Below are 18,529 nucleotides of genomic sequence, written 5' to 3' on the forward strand. Positions count from 1 at the left end.
GGAGGATGTCAACATTATAAAATCTATAATGCTTTCACAATTGCCACATAAATTTAAGCAGTCCAACTTTTCATTAACTCTTGTAAAACTCTATCTTCTATTGGTCCATGTGATTTGCCCATTCTTGATGGAAACTTCCCTTAGCCTATTATCCCTAACAAAGGCTTGAAAGTCCTACTTAACTCTAGTAAATCTCTCATAGCTCCCTACTTCTTTGTGTCTCCAATATGGCATTAAAGTCATCTCCAATTATCATCCTCTCACTATTCTACAATTTTATCCATTGTAAATTGTATCACTCCACAGTTCCATTTTGAATATTTTAGATATCGTTCCATACACATTAAATTATTGAAAATTATAAATTGCATCACTCCATAGTTCCCTTGTGAATCTTGTTGTTAGTGAGGGTCCTACATATAATAATCATTCATTTTTTCCTAGAAATTACTAGCTTACATTTGACAATGAAAACCACTTGAAATTCCTTCTAGGATGCAAAAAAATGTCCTTCCCACTATCCCTAAAATTTTAGTTTCATTTGTTAATCTTCCTTATTGCATTTTGTCTCCTATATTAGTAAACTATTATCTTTGGTATAATTTATTTGATGCTTAATTAAGTTCCCCTTGCTAAGGGTATTAATGTCCCTAACATTCCAAGTTATGAGCTTCATTACTCTTCAAAAATGATGATTTGCTTCTTTATTCTCAATTTCCTATGACCCTTGGTGCTCCCTCCAATTGCTATATTTTCCTTGTTGGATTTATCCCCATTTCCTTTTTGTCTTCAATTTGTGTATTTTTTATATCTTAGTTTCCATTTGCTCTATACTTAGCTTTTCTAAGAGTCCAATTTGTTCCTCCTTGAAGCTATCATTCACATCCACTTCCCAATCTTCTATTTCTACATCTACCATACTATTATCATCTCCTTCCAAATCCAGAGGTGTGGCTTATGGAGCTTCTTCAAGCTTAACATATTTTTCCATACTTACAAGGATATGGGGGATGCCATTCCTATCTTCTATATTCAAATAACATCCTTTATTATTTTTCTCACTATCTATCTCCTCAAATTCCATATTGCTTGAATTCAAGTTATCAAAAAATATGCTTGATACTGTCTCAATAGCATTCTTTTTCCACACCTTCAATTCATCCTTGACTCCATTTGGACTATTTCTTTGTTTATCCTCCTCAAATTAATTCAAACTAATAAAAGGTATTGGAGTGCACTCTATTCCACATATTTATTCTTCTATGAGTTTTCCATTTAATATTATATCCCTATCCCAAAATTCTCACAAATGAGCTAACATTTTTTACTCATTTTCTATAGTCACCTTAGGCTCAATGTTCCCTATACTTGGAGTATCTCCCCTATCTTCCTATCCAAATCTCTGCACATATCCATTAGCTATGTTCACCTTAATATATACATACTAGATAACTTCCCACATTCTTTTGACTTGCATCTTGAATAGATCACCATCATGTTCTCTTGAAACCTTTGTTTCCATGCCCCTCATTTAGTATGGATCTCAATCTCTTTTATATTTTTTAAGGGCTTAATCTTTAAATGCATAATTTTTTATACAACCCTAAAATGTTATCTTTAGGGATTTTATCAAAAGATATAAAAGTGCCAATTCCTTTTCCAACTTCTTTGAAAATATCCCCCTGGCCTCCAATTTTTTGCTAGTATGTTATACAAATGAATCTAGACTAGCCCTTCTTGCATCATATGCTCCCATGAATTATAGATGGGAGCCCATTCAATTAAGTGTATCCCATTTTTATCAAGATAATATGACCTTTCATAGGGATTTTCATTATTCATATTGATTAGAGAATTCAATCAAATAAAAACCAATCAAGAGGGATTCAAAATAAATATGAGCAAGCATTAGCTATTCAGATGCAAAAAATGACATGTGACATAGGTAGAATGATATATACCATACCAGTATGACATGGCGCGATGGGATTATGGACGAAGGTAATTGGAAGGCTCAACTGTAGATGTTACACAATCACACATGATTACACGAATTGGATGGTAGACTGTGCGGTTAAGAAGATTCTAGCAAATGAGAAATGTAATGACAAGAAAATTCAAAAATCATCAAGATATATATATGAAACATCATGACATGTTAGCAAGCCATTTAACTGTATACTTTTGACCGGATGTCAGGGGAAAACATGCAGCGAGCTACAATACATGAAAACTAGGTGTGTAGTTTCTACAATTTCACCACAGACTATCAGGAAAGCGATGTTGAAAGAGATTAAATAATTTTGCATCATGTTTTAGCCAAGCATGTCATTTTTTGTGCCTAATAGCTATGGCTCAATTACATTACATCATCTTACTTCTCTTAACATACAATAGATATATTGGATATATACATAGCAATGAAATGCGAGCACTAAAAACTAGTTTGAAATACAAAATTGGGGAGTTGATTATCCTGACACAAAAAGTGACCTAGCCTTATTGCGCCATGTCATGCGAGTATGGTATATATCATTCTACCTATCTTGCGTGACATTTTTTTGCATCTGAATAGCCGATGCTTACGAAACTAGGTGTTGATTCCAAAATTTGTAATAAATAAGCCATGTGAAGTTAACACAACTTTCTAATTAACATAACATGGTGACTTATAATACGAGCTTACGTGTTATAACGTACATAATAGGAGATTAGGGTTTTAACCAGAGGAACTCAGAGTTGTTTCTTTTTATTAAACTATTCACTATAGCCATTCTAGCAACAAAAACTAGTTTGATTTCTAAAACTAGTGCCAACATCTAGAAGCTTCATCATTTCAAAATTTGTAATGCTATAAGGAAATGCAAGGTTAACCACACAACTAGTCAACAACTTACATATTATGATGTAGTGAATTAAACAGGAGATTAGGGCTCTAACTTTGCCAAACAACATGGTTAAAATTTAAACCATTCCTGCCCTTTCTTCCAAACTGCATGGTGTAACCTTTTCTTTTTCGACAATTAAATAGTCTTCTTTCCGGTGACCCCTCCCCCTTGTGTTAGTGAATGTTGTTTGTGTCTATTAAAGTGTGTTCCACCAGAAGTATAAGTCATCGTTGTTAGACCCTACCCCCAACAAATGCACATTACATAACCATATGTATCAAGGCATGTCATTTTGTCTTATTCCCCATATAACATATCACTTTTTGCATCAGGATAAACAACTCCATTTAAGCACCCCATTGCTTACGAAACCAACTTTTTATATATCCCTTATCCTTTATACCCACCCCCATTTAAGCACCCCATTGCTTACTAAACCAACTTTTTATATATCCCTTATCCTTTATACCCACCCCCTTCCCATTTCACACTCTATCGATTCATCTAATCTACCTATAGCTATCAATATGATCTTTCATGCTCAAAAGGTACCGAATTGAGTAAAATAGGCTTAGTAATTACCGTATCCTTGTAGGAGGGTCCATTATCATTGACAACGAATTCATTCCCTTTCCTTGACCCCATTGTCATGTCCCTCAGTTGTGATTTTGACTTCTCCAATTATCCATTTAATGTGGCTTTGTATCTAGATCGAAATGACATGAGTGGATATTTTGGATGCAAATTTCTTTGCGACTACATCCAAGGTAGCCTTCTTGGCCAACCACGATTGCTATTTGGGTCCCAATTGCCTCTGCGTCCATTTCATTCAACTCCTTTCAATAAAAAGCTTAGGTCGTGTAAAGGAGAAACAAAATCCTTCGCTTAAAACGTCAAATTATTCCAAGAGCTTGGAATTTAAAGGGACTGTGAGAATTTTATAAAGAACTCTAAATGACGAATAAACAAGGTGGATCCGTGGCGCAATGGTAGCGCGTCTGACTCCAGATCAGAAGGTTGCGTGTTCGATTCACGTCAGGTTCAACCCTTTCTCATTTTCCAATTTTTTCCTTTGCCGGATTTATTATTCGATTTACATGTCTTGCTCCTATTTTTCATACAATTGAAGTCATTATTGAATCCAGTAAATTTAGCAGAGTTCTAATTCTTGATAAAAAGACCAAATTAGCTGGTGGAGAATCCGGTTTTCATTTCATGTCACCAACTGCAAGATTCCATTTCGAAGAATCCAGTTTTGAATTTTAAGATGAAGAAATAACACAAAAAAATGGAGATGCGGGGTATCGATCCCCGTACCTCTCGCATGCTAAGCGAGCGCTCTACCATCTGAGCTACATCCCCATTATGTTTGTTGGAGCAAAAATATTAATATCAAATAATTTCCCACAACAGTCACAAATGGCAGTTACAGAATTAGAATCACTTACAATCAACCAATTTCCTGTGTAATAATGTTTGTCAACAGAGACAGGGAACATGTTGTTTGAAATGTGTTTATCAAAATTGACCGAGTTCAAAACGCATCTGATAACTAATTTGTTTGTATTTTTTTAACAAATGAGCATTCATATATAAATTTATAATTAATTAATAAAAGTGCATTTTGATCCTTGTATAGACAGTGCCGTTTTTAATAGGCAGCCCTTATGTTTTCATAGAACGTCCTACTTTTCTGGCATACACCACCAATTTATAACTAGCACTTGCACCTGGCTGAACTATAATTAACTATAATTGTTGGTTGAATATAACAGAAGAAAATGGCTAAAGTCAAATTGTGACAATGTCTGATGGCCTTCTCCTTTTCTCCTCTTTCTTTTCTTCTCCTTCGTTGTCTTTTTCTGAACTAATAAATTAGATTATTTCTGTGTTTGAATCAGACATACGGTATGATATATGTGGGAAGAAAAGTTATTGTGTTTTTTTTCGGAAGAGACTATACTTAAAGTTGGATGGTTGAGCGATCCATTAACATTATGAAATACTAACTTATTTTTCAATGTTTGAAAAAATCTTAACATACCTTGAATAAGTGTTCATAGTCAAAGATTGCTTGGATTTATAATCACCATTGCAATGGTTCTGTCATCAGCCAACGCCTCTGCCTGATCCAAGTCAACTTCCCAAATTTTCTCTGGAATCAAGTCATAGAATCTGATTTCAATGCCATTGTATCCACATACTGTTTCATAAACTGGAAACCCTGGGTGTGGTAGAAGCATATTTGAGCCTTTGGTAGCCAATACTGTCAGACACTGGTATAGCTTGAGAACAGCCAACAGTAAGGTACACATCATCATATGTAAGCTTATATGGCAAGCCAGAGGAGACATTCAGCAATAGATCTGGAAAAAGGAACCAGAACAGTACTTAACAAACCAGCTTTTCATATTATGGTATTAAAACATAATCTGATAACCAAATTTCCAAACAACTAAGAAACTTATGTTTTGCAGTTTAGCATTTAAATTGTGATATTTCAGGACTAAATGTAATTTCACACTTATGGTCTCACACTTCGTGTATCCTTGGGAGGTCACCAACTGTCTAAGACGTGTAAATCAGGACGGCAAAACTATGATATCTGGTTAATACAACATCAGAAATCTTTCTTTTGAGAGCTCTCACCCCATGGCTACTATAGAGGATGTGGTCGGTGGCCAACAACAGATAATAACTTATTCTAGCTTCCTACAGGACTATATATAATTAGACAACATGTTCGAATCAGCTAAACTGATGTATGTTTGATTGTTTCAACCACGATTGTTTCAACCACTACCTAAATTGTATAAAGTGAAGATCCATTAGATTCCCGTGATATAACATAATCCTGTCCAAGGGATAATTCCACTATATAATCTCTTTGGACGGCTTAAACATCACACACTAAGGATTGATTCCTAACCTAAAAGTGTTAAATAGTCAAAATTGACTTATTTTCCCAAACTTAATTTCCTCTTTAATGTGTGATGTTTAAGGATGGCCTAATCTCCTTCCCCTCTTTGGTCTCTGTAGAATATGAATATAATACCTACTGGAAGATTGAGTACTGACAATTTTCTGGACAGAATTGATACATGGAAGATAATTGTCAGCATAATCATTGTTGTTATCTTTAATAACATTTTAAAAATCTACAGAAAGAAATGAAAGAGTACCCCTAGCAAATCAAGAGTACTACAATCTCTCCTTGCAATCCAACACTCTACAGTGCTTTTATGTATAGGGGCCAATGGCTTTTAAAGGCAACCATACATGATAGAGTTGGAGGGAAAAGAAGCAACGGTGTATATATAAATAAATCAGACAACATCCGTATTGATATCAATTTCGAGAGTTTTGATTGATGTACCAATTGAAGTGATGAAATAAGTACAAGAATTCCACTTAACTGATTAGCATTTGGAACCATGGTTTTGCCATCCAAGGGCAGCAAGCAACAATAGTTGCAGTGGAATCATAAACGCTAGACATAGATCATAGAGAAAGGCTAATAAAGGCATTTTGAGGATCAAACTCCCTTGACTTGCAAATTTCTAATTGCTCTGGCTCTAGATTTTACATGCATCGAATATATTTGGGGAATTTAACAACTCCCACATGCAATTTTGATGTAACGGGGTTTCTTGAGATGCTAGTATATCCAAGAGAAATTTTGTAAAAACAGAGTAGAATAAAAAATGTTATGTGGAGCATGCGAAGTCCCAAATTTTTGGAAGGTAAGAGAAAATTAAAAAACATAGTAGCATAAAATAATGTTATTTGGAGCATGCAAAGTCCCAAATTCTTGTAAGGTACTAAACTCCAAATGCCCTAATCCAAAATCCCATAGCCCAATCGAGAAATCACGAAATACCTGCGAGTATCAAGGATGCCATAGGAAGGAGCATAACAATTAAAGTTGGACCTACATGTGGATTGTACAAGAGCGTCCTCCACATTTAGAGGTGCCCTGAAGCATTTGAACAAAGAGGCGTCTCCATGCACCTGCAAAATCACAGTCTTGTCAGGGGAAAATTTACTCAATAGCATTGCCAACACGCCTCTTATACTGCTACTGTACTCCAAGAGCATAGGATTGCATTTCATTTGGCTGTTCCCCTCATTTTTCTCCCTATTCTCTTGCAATGCACACAATTTAGTTAGATTCTTCTATTCTCCCTGCTAAATGATGATTGCATATGTCACTTCCTATGCCCTACCTATGCCAACTTGTTTGTCACGACTCACCGCAATCAATCTCCGAGGAATTTGGATGCTTAGCAGTCTTGGGTTGAATCATAATGCTCATGAAGGGGATGGATATAAATAGCATTCCAAATTCAGTTCAAGAAGAGATGCAGCTACCACAGAGGAGGAATTCCTATCCTCGACAAAGGCATATCCAACACATTATAGAACAATTTCTCGAATTTCAATTTGCTAAATATAGACATTGCAAGTAAATCCAACATTCAAGCTTGTGGCATGTGAGGCCAAAATTAGACAATGGGTGGGAGATTGTTTATAACTACAACAGTCAGACTCTATCTAGGACCCTGAGTCAGTTGTTGGCAGCAACAACCATCTTGGTGGCAGGAACCATTTTTACCTGGCGTGAGAACGATAAAACCCCTCCTCTCATGGCAAGCACATAAACCCCTCCTTGTCTAAGGGTGTTGCTCGGTAGCTCGTGCGATGCTCAATCACTGGTAAGTAGGATCGTGGCATGCCCTTGTTGGCAATGGAGGTGAGAGAATTTCGAAAGCCATATGCAAGCAGGAGCATGAGGAAATTCCAATGGGCTCTCGCCCACAAGTGAAAGCCTATCGGCAATAAACAAAAATTTATCTCACATCACAACTTTGTGTCTGTTATACCTCCATGAAAATGAGATGATTCCTCTATTAATCTTGTTTTAGCTATACAAGCTTAATTTCAATATAGAAGTAGATCAAAGATAGTTTTTGGTATTGGGCTTTTATGTTATTGCACATATAAGGGAAGCATGAATCAATTGTGGAAAGAAAGAAGGGGAAAGACAAAATGTATGAAATGTTCACAGAAGAAGAATTTCTGAAGTTATAAACAACAATACAAAAGTTAAAAGATAAGTAGTAAGTTAATAATGAATTAAAACAGTGCAATCAAATTCTTAAAGAGAAATACTTGCCCATACTGTAAAAGGTGGAGAAACAAGTTTTATGTTAACTTCTCAACTTACATTTTAATTTTGTTCCATATGAACATTTGACATTACTTGACAAGACTCAACAAAAAAGGGAGATCTGATTTTGCATAGATTCCATTTAATCCAAGTTAAGTTGCCTCTTGGAGTGATTTTCATTTAGAAAGCACTCTCCAATGCAATTGCTCACTTGTGCATAAGGAATCAAGATAGAATGTTAAAGCATGTAGCTTCAGTGTGACAATAACAATGATCATGGTATATATATTGTTGACAATTGGCTATATGTAGTGATATAATTGTTGTCATTAATGGCAACACATGATGAACATGTTGTAGAAAACCTCAGAAATAAAGATACTTAGCTTTTGGTACTCAGAAAATTGTCTAAGTATGAAACTGGTTTACACTAGTGTATTGTTTTGATGTATAACTTGTTTATATGATGTTATCTGTGAGAGAAAGGTAAGATGGAAATACTATACATATTGATGATGATGTGTATAACCTCAGACATCAGTATGAGCAATACAAAAAAGAGATATTCACGATTTGCCAGTGAACAGAACAATGAAATTAAAGGTAAAGGAATTATTACTTGACCAATTAAGGCTGACATCTTAGATGTTTACTCTAAGTTGGAAAAGTATATTGTGGTCTTAGTTGACCTAGTAGGGATTTGTGAAAAGGCATGGAATTTATACAAAGACATCTTGCAAAGTAATTTTTGAAAAAGCGACATGCAAATTATGTGATTGAATGCGAAGTAATGTTATATGCGAATGCAAAATTTTGTATCATATGCAAAAGAAATCTTGTGATCCGAAATTGAGCTGAGGTCAGAGTTCAGCTGGAAAGAAGGTACACCATCTATATACTTGAGAATTAATTACTTGTTTGAGCAGTGAGCTCTGCTTGCATCCATTGTACAACTCCTAATAGGGTCAGAATCTCCTAATAGAGATTCAAAGTCTCCTAACAGGGACTTCTATGTATTGAATGCTTTTATAGACTCTTAACAGGGTCCATCCTCTAACAAGGAACATTTATATTAGTACATTATTTAGTGAGTATCATCCCTACCGAGGTTTTCCCTTGGCCAGGGTTTCCCTAGTTAACAAAATATGGTGTTATGAGTTCTCTTTATGCATGGTTATTATTATTGTTCAACATTACTTGTTTACATTCTTATGCATGGTTCAAAGTAATAATTAATATCTAGTTGGTGACAAAAGTTTGTAGAATACTAATTCAACCCCCCTCTTAGTATTCCCTATTTCTAACAATTGGTATCAGAGCCCAGTTACTCAGAAGGGACTTAACAACTTGAGTAAGATCCCTATGGATATGGAATAGTTGATGAAGGATCTTGAAGAAGCACTTGAACAAATTGATCTCCTTACTGAAAAAGGAGATGACTTGAAAGATAAATATGAAGACTCCAAAGTATACATTGGACAATTGAAGGACAAGATTGAACATCTCAAATCCAAGCTTGAATCTATTGAATCTGAAACTGGTGATAATGAATATTCAAAAATGAAAAAAAAGTACAAGATCTTGAAGCATGAATTGAAGATTACCAATCAAAAGTTGAGTTTGAAGAATGATCCTAGCAAAGTTGAATCTGATTTGAAGACTGAAAATTCAGATTTTAGAGCGAATCTAGCGAAGAAGACATTTGAATTTAAAACATTAAAAGAACATTATGAAGAACTTCATAAGTACAACACTATTGTGAAAGATGAACTAACTCAATGCAAGCTACAACTTGAAAAGATTTATACTAGCAGAGAAAAACTTGATGAATCAATGTCAATACAAAGACCTACCTATGATAAGACTGGTCTTGGATATCTATTCAACATGTTTGCAAAGAAACCTAAAAATAGATCAAACTTAAAAGAGAAAGATAAATCTTATGAAAAGATTGAATCTAGTCAATCTTATGATAAATCCAAAGAAGTTGGACAAGAGAAGGAAACAAAGAAATTGGATGAACCTAAGCAAGTGGAATCTCCTAAGGAAACCAAGTATGAATTTCAAGGTAAGTGTTTTTCATGTAATGAAATTGGTCATATGAAAAAATATTGTACAAATAAGTCATTTAATCATATTACACAATTTTACTGTCATAATTGTCATGGTATCGGTCATAATACAATTGATTGTAGGAAACCTAAATATGATAATGATAGAAGAAATGGTAAAATGTTTGAAAATACTAACCCTGCAGATAGAAGAAGATCTAATGAGAGGACAACAAAAGAAAGTAGACTTTATGAAAAAAGGAAGCATATCATGTGTTATAAGTGTAACAACTTTGGACATAGCACAGAATTATCAAGCACCCATTGATCAACAGATGTTAGTTATGCAACAACTTTAGACATACAACGAAGTATTGCAGAATGGACAAAAGAAGCAATGGAAGAAACTTCGAAAATGACAGAAGGAATCATGAAAGAAACTTTGGAAATAGAAGCAACAATGGAAGAAACTTCGAAAATGACAAAAGAAATCATGAAAGTAACTTCGAAACTAAGAAATTCAATGAAGATCAAACAAATGCAGTAAGTGAACTTCGAGAAGAACTTAATGAGGCATTTGTTAAGGGATTAGATATTTTAAAGGAAAAGTTAGATGATTCTGAAACAAGAAAATTGAAGTGAGCAATCGAGTTTGATTCAATGAAGTTGAATTAAGCTTGTTTACAACACCATAATCTGAAACTTCATTTAAAGATTGAGCTATGAGTAGGCTAATCAAAGCATTTTGAGGATCAAAATCCCTTGACTTGCAAATTTCTAATTGCTCTGGCTCTAGATTTTACATGCATCAAATATATTTGGGGAATTTAACAACTCCCACATGCAATTTTGACGTAACAGGGTTTCTTGAGATGCCGGTATATCAAAGATAAATTTTGTAAAAATAGAGTAGAATAAAAAATGTTATGTGGAGCATGCGAAGTCCCAAATTTTTGGAAGGTAAGAGAAAATTAAAAAACATAGTAGCATAAAATAATGTTATTTGGAGCATGCAAAGTCCCAAATTCTTGGAAGGTACTAAACTCCAAATGCCCTAATCCAAAATCCCATAGCCCAATCGAGAAATCACGAAATACCTGTGAGTATCAAGGATGTCATAGGAAGGAGCATAACAATTAAAGTTGGACCTACATGTGGATTGTACAAGAGCATCCTCCACATTTAGAGGTGCCCTAAAGCATTTGAACAAAGAGGTATCTCCATGCACCCACAAACTCACAGTCTTGTCAGGGGAAAATTTACTCAATAGCATTGCCAACACGTCTCTTATACTGCTACTGTACTCCAAGAGCATAGGATTGCATTTCATTTGGCTGTTCCCCTCATTTTTCTTCCTATTCTCTTGCAATGCACACAATTTAGTCAGATTCTTCTATTCTCCTTGCTAAATGATGATTGCATATGCCACTTCCCATGCCCTACCTATGCCAACTTGTTTGTCACGGCTCACCCGCAATCAATCTCCGAGGAATCTGGATGCTTAGCAGTCTTGGGTTGAATCAGAATGCTCATGAAGGGGATGGATATAAATAGCATTCCAAATTCAGTTCAAGAAGAGATGCAGCTACCACGGAGGAGGAATTCCTATCCTCGACAAAGGCATATCCAACACATTATAGAATAATTTCTCGAATTTCAATTTGCTAAATATAGACGTTGCAGGTAAATCCAACATTCAAGCCTGAGGCATGTGAGGCCAAAATTAGACAATGGGTGGGAGATTGTTTCTAACTACAATAGTCAGACTCTATATAGGACCCTGAGTCAATTGTTGGCAGCAAAAACCATCTTGGTGACAGGAACTATTTTTACCTGGCGTGAGAATGATAAAACCCCTCCTCTCATGGAAAGCACATAAACCCCTCATTGTCTAAGGGTGTTGCTCGGTAGCTCGTGCGATGCTCAATCACTGGTAAGTAGGATCGTGGCATGCCCTTGTCAGCGATGGAGGCGAGAGAATTCTGAAAGGCATATGTAAGCAGGAGCATGAGGAAATTCCAATGGGCTCTCACCCACAAGTGAAAGCCTATCGGCAATAAACGGAAATTTATCTCACATCACAACTTTGTGTTTGTTATACCTCCATGAAAATGAGATGATTCCTCTATTAATCTTGTTTTCGCTATACAAGCTTAATTTCAGTATAGAAGTAGATCAAAGATAGTTTTTGGTATTGGGTTTTTATGTTATTCCACATATAAGGGAAGCATGAATCAATTGTGGAAAGAAAGAAGGGGAAGACAAAATGTATGAAATGTTCACAGAAGAAGAATTGCTGAAGTTATAAACAACAATACAACAGGTAAAAGATAAGTAGTAAGTTAATAATGAATTAAAACAGTGCAATCAAATTCTTAAAGAGAAACACTTGCCCATACTATAAAAGGTGGAGAAACAAGTTTTATGTTAACTTCTCTAATTACATTTTAATTTTGTTCCATATGAACATTTGACATTACTTGACAAGACTCAACGAAAAAGGGAGATCTGATTTTGCATAAATTCCATTTAATCCAAGTTAAGTTGCCTCTTGGAGTGATTTTCATTTAGAAAGCACTCTCCAATGCAATTGCTCACTTGTGCATAAGGAATCAAGATAGAATGTTAAAGCATGTAGCTTCGCTGTGATAATAACAATGATCATGGTATATATATTGTTGAAAATTGGCTATATGTAGTGATATAATTGTTGTCATTAATGGAAACACATGATGAACATGTTGTAGAAAACCTCAAAAATAAAGATACTTAGCTTTTGGTACTCAGAAAATTGTCTAAGTATGAAACTGGTTTACACTAGTGTATTGTTTTGATGTATAACTGATTTATATGATGTTATTTGTGAGAGAAAGGTAAGATGGAAATACTATACATATTGATGATGATGTGTATAACCTCAGACATTAGTACGAACAATACGGAAAAGAGATATTCATGATTTTCCAGTGAACATAACAATGAAATTAAAGGTAAAGGAATTATTACTTGACCAATTAAGGCTGACATCTTAGATGTTTACTCTAAGTTGGAAAAGTATATTGTGGTCTTAGTTAACCTAGCAAAGATTTGTGAAAAGGCATGGTATTTATACAAAGACATCTTGCAAAGTCATTTTTGAAAAAGCGACATACGAATTATGTGATTGAATGCAAAGTAATGTTATATGCGAATGCGAAGTTTTGTATCATATGCAGAAGAAATCTTGTGATCCAAAATTGAGCTGAGGTTAGAGTTCAGCTGGAAAAAAGGTACAACATCTATATACTTGAGGATTAATTACTTGTTTGAGCAGTGAGCTCTTCTTGTAATTGCAAGTGCATGTTTGGGTAGTGAGCTCTTCTTGCATCCATTGTACAACTCCTAATAGGGTTGGAATCTCCTAATAGGGATTCAAAGTCTCCTAACAGGGACTCCTATGTATTGAATGCTTTTATAGACTCTTAATAGGGTCCATCCTCTAACAAGGGACATTTATATTAGTACATTATTTAGTGGGTATCATCCCTACTGAGGTTTTCCCTTGGCCAAGGTTTCCCTAGTTAACAAAATATGGTGTTATGAGTTCTCTTTATGCATGGTTATTATTATTGTTCAGCATTACTTGTTTACATTCTTATGCATGGTTCAAAGTAATAATTAGTATCTAGTTGGTGACAAAAGTTTGTAGAATACTGATTCAACCCCCCTCTTAGTATTCCCTATTTCTAACAATTGGTATTAGAGCCTAGTTACTCAGAAGGGACTTAACAACTTGAGTAAGATCCCTATGGATATGGAATAGTTGATGAAGAATCTTGAAGAAGCACTTGAACAAATTGATCTCCTTATTGAAGAAAGAGATAAACTGAAAGATAAATATGAAGACTCCAAAGTATACATTGGACAATTGAAGGACAAGATTGAACATCTCAAATCCAAGCTTGAATCTATTGAATCTAAAACTGGTGATAATGAATATTCAAAAATGAAAACAAAGTACAAGATCTTGAAGCATGAATTGAAGATTACCAATCAAAAGTTGAGTTTGAAGAATGATCCTAGCAAAGTTGAATCTGATTTGAAAACTGAAAATTCAGATTTTAGAGCGAATCTAGCGAAGAAGACATTTGAATTTAAAACATTAAAAGAACATCATGAAGAACTTCATGAGTACAACACTATTGTGAAAGATGAACTAACTCAATGCAAGCTACAACTTGAAAAGATTTATACTACCAGAGAAAAGCTTGATGAATCAATGTCAATACAAAGACCTACCTATGATAAGACTGGTCTTGGATATCTATTCAACATGTTTGCAAAGAAACCTGAAAATAGATCAATCTTAAAAGAGAAAGAGAAATCTTATGAAAAGATTGAATCCAGTCAATCTTATGATAAATCCAAAGAAGTTGGACAAGAAAAGGAAACAGAGAAATTGGATGAACCTAAGCAAGTGGAATCTCCTAAGGAAACCAGGTATGAATTTCAAGGTAAGTGTTTTTCATGTAATGAAATTGGTCATATGAAAAAATATTGTACAAATAAGTCATTTAATCATATTATGCAATTTTACTATCATAATTGTCATGGTATTGGTCATAATACAATTGATTGTAGGAAACCTAAATATGATAATGATAGAAGAAATGGTAAAATGTTTGAAAATACTAACCCTGCAAATAGAAGAAGATCTAATGAGAGGACAACAAAAGAAAGTAGACCTTATGAAAAAAGGAAGCATATCATGTGTTATAAGTGTAACAACTTTGGACATAGCCCAAAATTATCAAGCACCTATTGATCAGCAAATGTTAGTTATGCAACAACTTCAGACATACAACAAAGTATTGCAGAATGGACAGAAGGACCAATGAAAGAAACTTCGGAAATGACAAAAGGAATCATGAAAGAAACTTTGGAAATAGAAGCAACAAAGGAAGAAACTTCAAAAATGACAAAGAAATCATGAAAGTAACTTTGAAACTAAGAAAGTCAATGAAGATCAAACAAATGCAGTAAGTGAACTTCAAGAAGAACTTAATGAGGCATTTGTTAAGGGATTAGATATTTCAAAGGAAAAGTTAGATGATGCTGAAATAGGAAAATTGAAATCAACAATCAAGTCTGATTTAATGAAGTTGAATTAAGCTTGTTTATAGCACCATAATCTGAAACTTCATTTAAAGATTGAGCAATGAGTAGAGAGTTTGAGAGAAGATGTATCTTGATGAGTTTGGATTGTAGCTAAGCTCGCTTGCAATTTGGAGCTTATTGAAACAAGTTACGAAGGAAATAAGAGTTACTATTACAACAAAGAAAGTTCATTCTATGACAAAAGATGAAATCTATGTTTCTACAAGAAAACTTCATGGAGCGAAGTCTTGTGGAGCATTTTCATGATGAAAGGAAGCTACGGTGAACCTTAGATAGCATTTGAAGATTAGACAGAAGATCTTGAGCAGATATTTGCTTTTAGAATGAAATTAACAACCTTTTCGATTTGGCAAAGTACACAATTAATACAAGTTCTAGCTGAATAAATAGAGTACAAACTTGATTATTTCCATATTGTGATCATCTCAAAAGCTTAGAGCACCCAAAAGAAAATTGGCAAAGTGATTTCGAGCAAAACCCTACTTCGAAAAAGTAAGAAGGTATTTTATCATTTTCTGCACAAAAATTCTTTGATATATTCTATTTGGTGTAAACATGGATATGCTTGTAGTTCAGAATGTTGAGAATGTCGAGAGACCCAAATTAAAGGTTGTTCCTATGAAAACCCTAATTCAACTTTATCGATTACTCTGGACAACTTAGTTTACTTGGAAGATGTAGGAAGCTACTTGTGTAGTAAGTTTGAAACTATTAGAAGTGAGTTTATGAACAAAGATATGGAAATTGTTTTCAACCATGATATGACTATTATGCTTGGATATGAGCATTTGAAGGATTTAGACTTAGTCAGATATCACTTTTATTGTGAACTTAATACCAAAGAGTGGACTCAAATTATGTTAAGTAGGAATTCATAATGGAAAGATTTGGATGGGAGAAGATGTAGTTGACATCTCTGCTGACCTTATTCATGAAGTCACTGGTCTTAGCAAGCAAGGCAATGTACCTATTGGTGAAAAACCAGTTAAGAAAAAGGTTGAAAGTTATACTAAGGCAGTTTATAATGGTAAGGCAATGGTGATTAACACCATTAGACAACGTGATGTGAGATTCTTGAGCAGAATTATTGCATATTGTATTTGTGCAAGTTCTAAGAGTGATGAGTAGTTAGTAGGTTTTATCTATGCAACCAATAAGATTTGCATTGAGAAGGAGCAAGTAAATTTAAGTGAGATTCTGAGAGTACAACTCCTTGAGAATTTGGAGAAGATTAAGAGAACTAAGAATGGTATATTCAAATTCCAGTCTTTGATTAATCATATTTTCTTTCATATTCTTAAGAGATTTCCATTTTTATCAGTTATTGATATTATGAGTAGTGAAAGATGCACTATGGACAACATAACAAATGTGTGCGAAAGGCATCCTGTAAAGAAAATCTTGGACAATGAAAATCTAATTATGAGGACATTTTAGAGATTCAGAATTGCCCTTGCAATTGTTGAAAAATTTAAGAATGATATATGTGTTATGGTGGATACAGACCTAACTTATATTGAAGCAGTTGAACTTTGGGAAACATTTCTTGAGCTCTTAGGTTATGAGTTAAGTGATGATATAGTTATTGGTTATATTGATTTAATGTTGGAATCTGAAATAGATCAAGCATCATACAGATTTGGAACGTATGAGGAGATAACTCAGTCAGCTTACCAGGCATCATTAGAGAAAGCATCTCATAAGAAGATTGCAACTATAATGAAGAAAGTACTATTTGAGGCCGGTATGTCAAAAGAAGAATCACAGGCAGTTAGACAAACAATCTCTGGATTGAAACAAACTGGTGAATAGGGTGTAATGTATGTGACACCTCTATCAGTTGGCCAAGGATCTAGTGTGTCCATTGTAGAAACTCCTACAAGATAGAGCATCCCATATGCTTCTATATCAGTCGAGCAACCAAGTGGATCTAAAAGGCAGTCAAAGAGAGTTAAGAAACAAGCTACTGGACCAAAGAAAAGAAAGAAGACATTGTTGAAAATTGAAGAATCCAGTGATGATGAAGAAGAAGATAAAAATCCAGAGAAGGTTATTGTTTCCAAGCAACCAACAGGTAAAACAAGGCAATCCTAGAAACCAAAGATAGAGAAGATTAACACAACCATTGTTAATGAAGGGAGCTTTTTTTATGATTTGTATAGTGATATTGAGAAAGAACTAATTGATATCTCTACTATGAGATATATGATTCTTAATAACTTGAAACTTGAAGACATTAAAGGTTTTTCCAATTAGAAAGTCTATGACGAACTTATAACAAAGAAGACACCAATTTGGGAAGAACATATGGAACTTCGGAAATCAATGATAAGAACTATGTGCAAGACTGAACATGAACAAGAAGTAAAGAAATTGATAGGTAAACTAGCACCCTATCTATTTATGGGTGGTGATAAGAATGTAATAAGAAGTGAAATTGTTGCAGCTATCAATAAAATGATGATTGAGGTAGAGGCATCTCCTACCACTGTAGAGAAAACTTTGGAAGTATCAATATGTGGTGATGCTATGCAAATTGATCAAACAAGTGTTACAGTTAACATTGATGATAATCCTTTCGTAAGTTTTGATCAGCCTGAGCCCTATTCCAAAGATATTCAAGACTAGTTGAGAGTGAATGAAGAAGAGAAAAGACAACTAGAAAAAGAAAAGAAGAAGATTGAAGAAGCCAAGATGAAATTTCTTGAAGAGGAAAAGAAGTAGAAAGAAGAAGAAAAGAGGAGAGAAGAAGAAAAAGAGAAGAAGAAAGAAAAAGAAAAGAAAGAAAAAGAGAAGAAGAAAGCAAAAGAAAAGAAAAGAAAGACATGACAAAATGTATGAAATGTTCACAGAAGAAGAATTGCTAAAGTTATAAACAACAATACAATAGGTAAGAGATAAGTAGTAAGATATAATGAATTAAAACTATGGAATCAAATTCTTAAAGAGAAACACTTGCCCATGCTACAAAAGGTGGAGAAACAAGTTTTATGTCAACTTCTCTACTTACATTTTCATTTTGTTACATATGAACATTTGACATTACTTGACAAGAGTCAACAAAAAGGGAGATCTGATTTTGCATAGATTCCATTTAATCTAAGTTAAGTTGCCTCTTGTAGTGATTTTCATTCAGAAAGCACTCTCCAATGCAATTGCTTACTTATGCATTAGGAATCAAGATGGAAGCTTGGCATATCATATGGTTTTTGAATCTGTGGTGACCAATGAAATATCTAGTTAAAAGATCGAACACATTTTGT

At 34.3% G+C, this 18,529-nt stretch overlaps 2 non-coding genes and 1 pseudogene across 2 annotated transcripts; 1 reads left to right on the forward strand and 2 right to left on the reverse strand.

Moving 5' to 3' along the window:
- The first annotated feature begins 3,860 nt into the window (after positions 1-3,860).
- TRNAW-CCA (transfer RNA tryptophan (anticodon CCA)) lies at positions 3,861-3,932 on the forward strand. The gene has a single exon. It is a non-coding gene; the product is annotated as a tRNA-Trp (tRNA).
- Positions 3,933-4,177: 245 nt separating this feature from the next.
- Positions 4,178-4,250, reverse strand: TRNAA-AGC (transfer RNA alanine (anticodon AGC)). Its single transcript has one exon. It is a non-coding gene; the product is annotated as a tRNA-Ala (tRNA).
- Positions 4,251-4,951: 701 nt separating this feature from the next.
- Positions 4,952-7,194, reverse strand: LOC149552765 (S-alkyl-thiohydroximate lyase SUR1 pseudogene; annotated as a pseudogene).
- Between the last annotated feature and the right edge of the window lie 11,335 nt (positions 7,195-18,529).

The sequence above is a fragment of the Cupressus sempervirens genome, chromosome 6 (assembly GCF_028749045.1).
Source record: "Cupressus sempervirens isolate cs-2001-9-10 chromosome 6, ASM2874904v1, whole genome shotgun sequence".
NCBI lineage: Eukaryota > Viridiplantae > Streptophyta > Pinopsida > Cupressales > Cupressaceae > Cupressus > Cupressus sempervirens.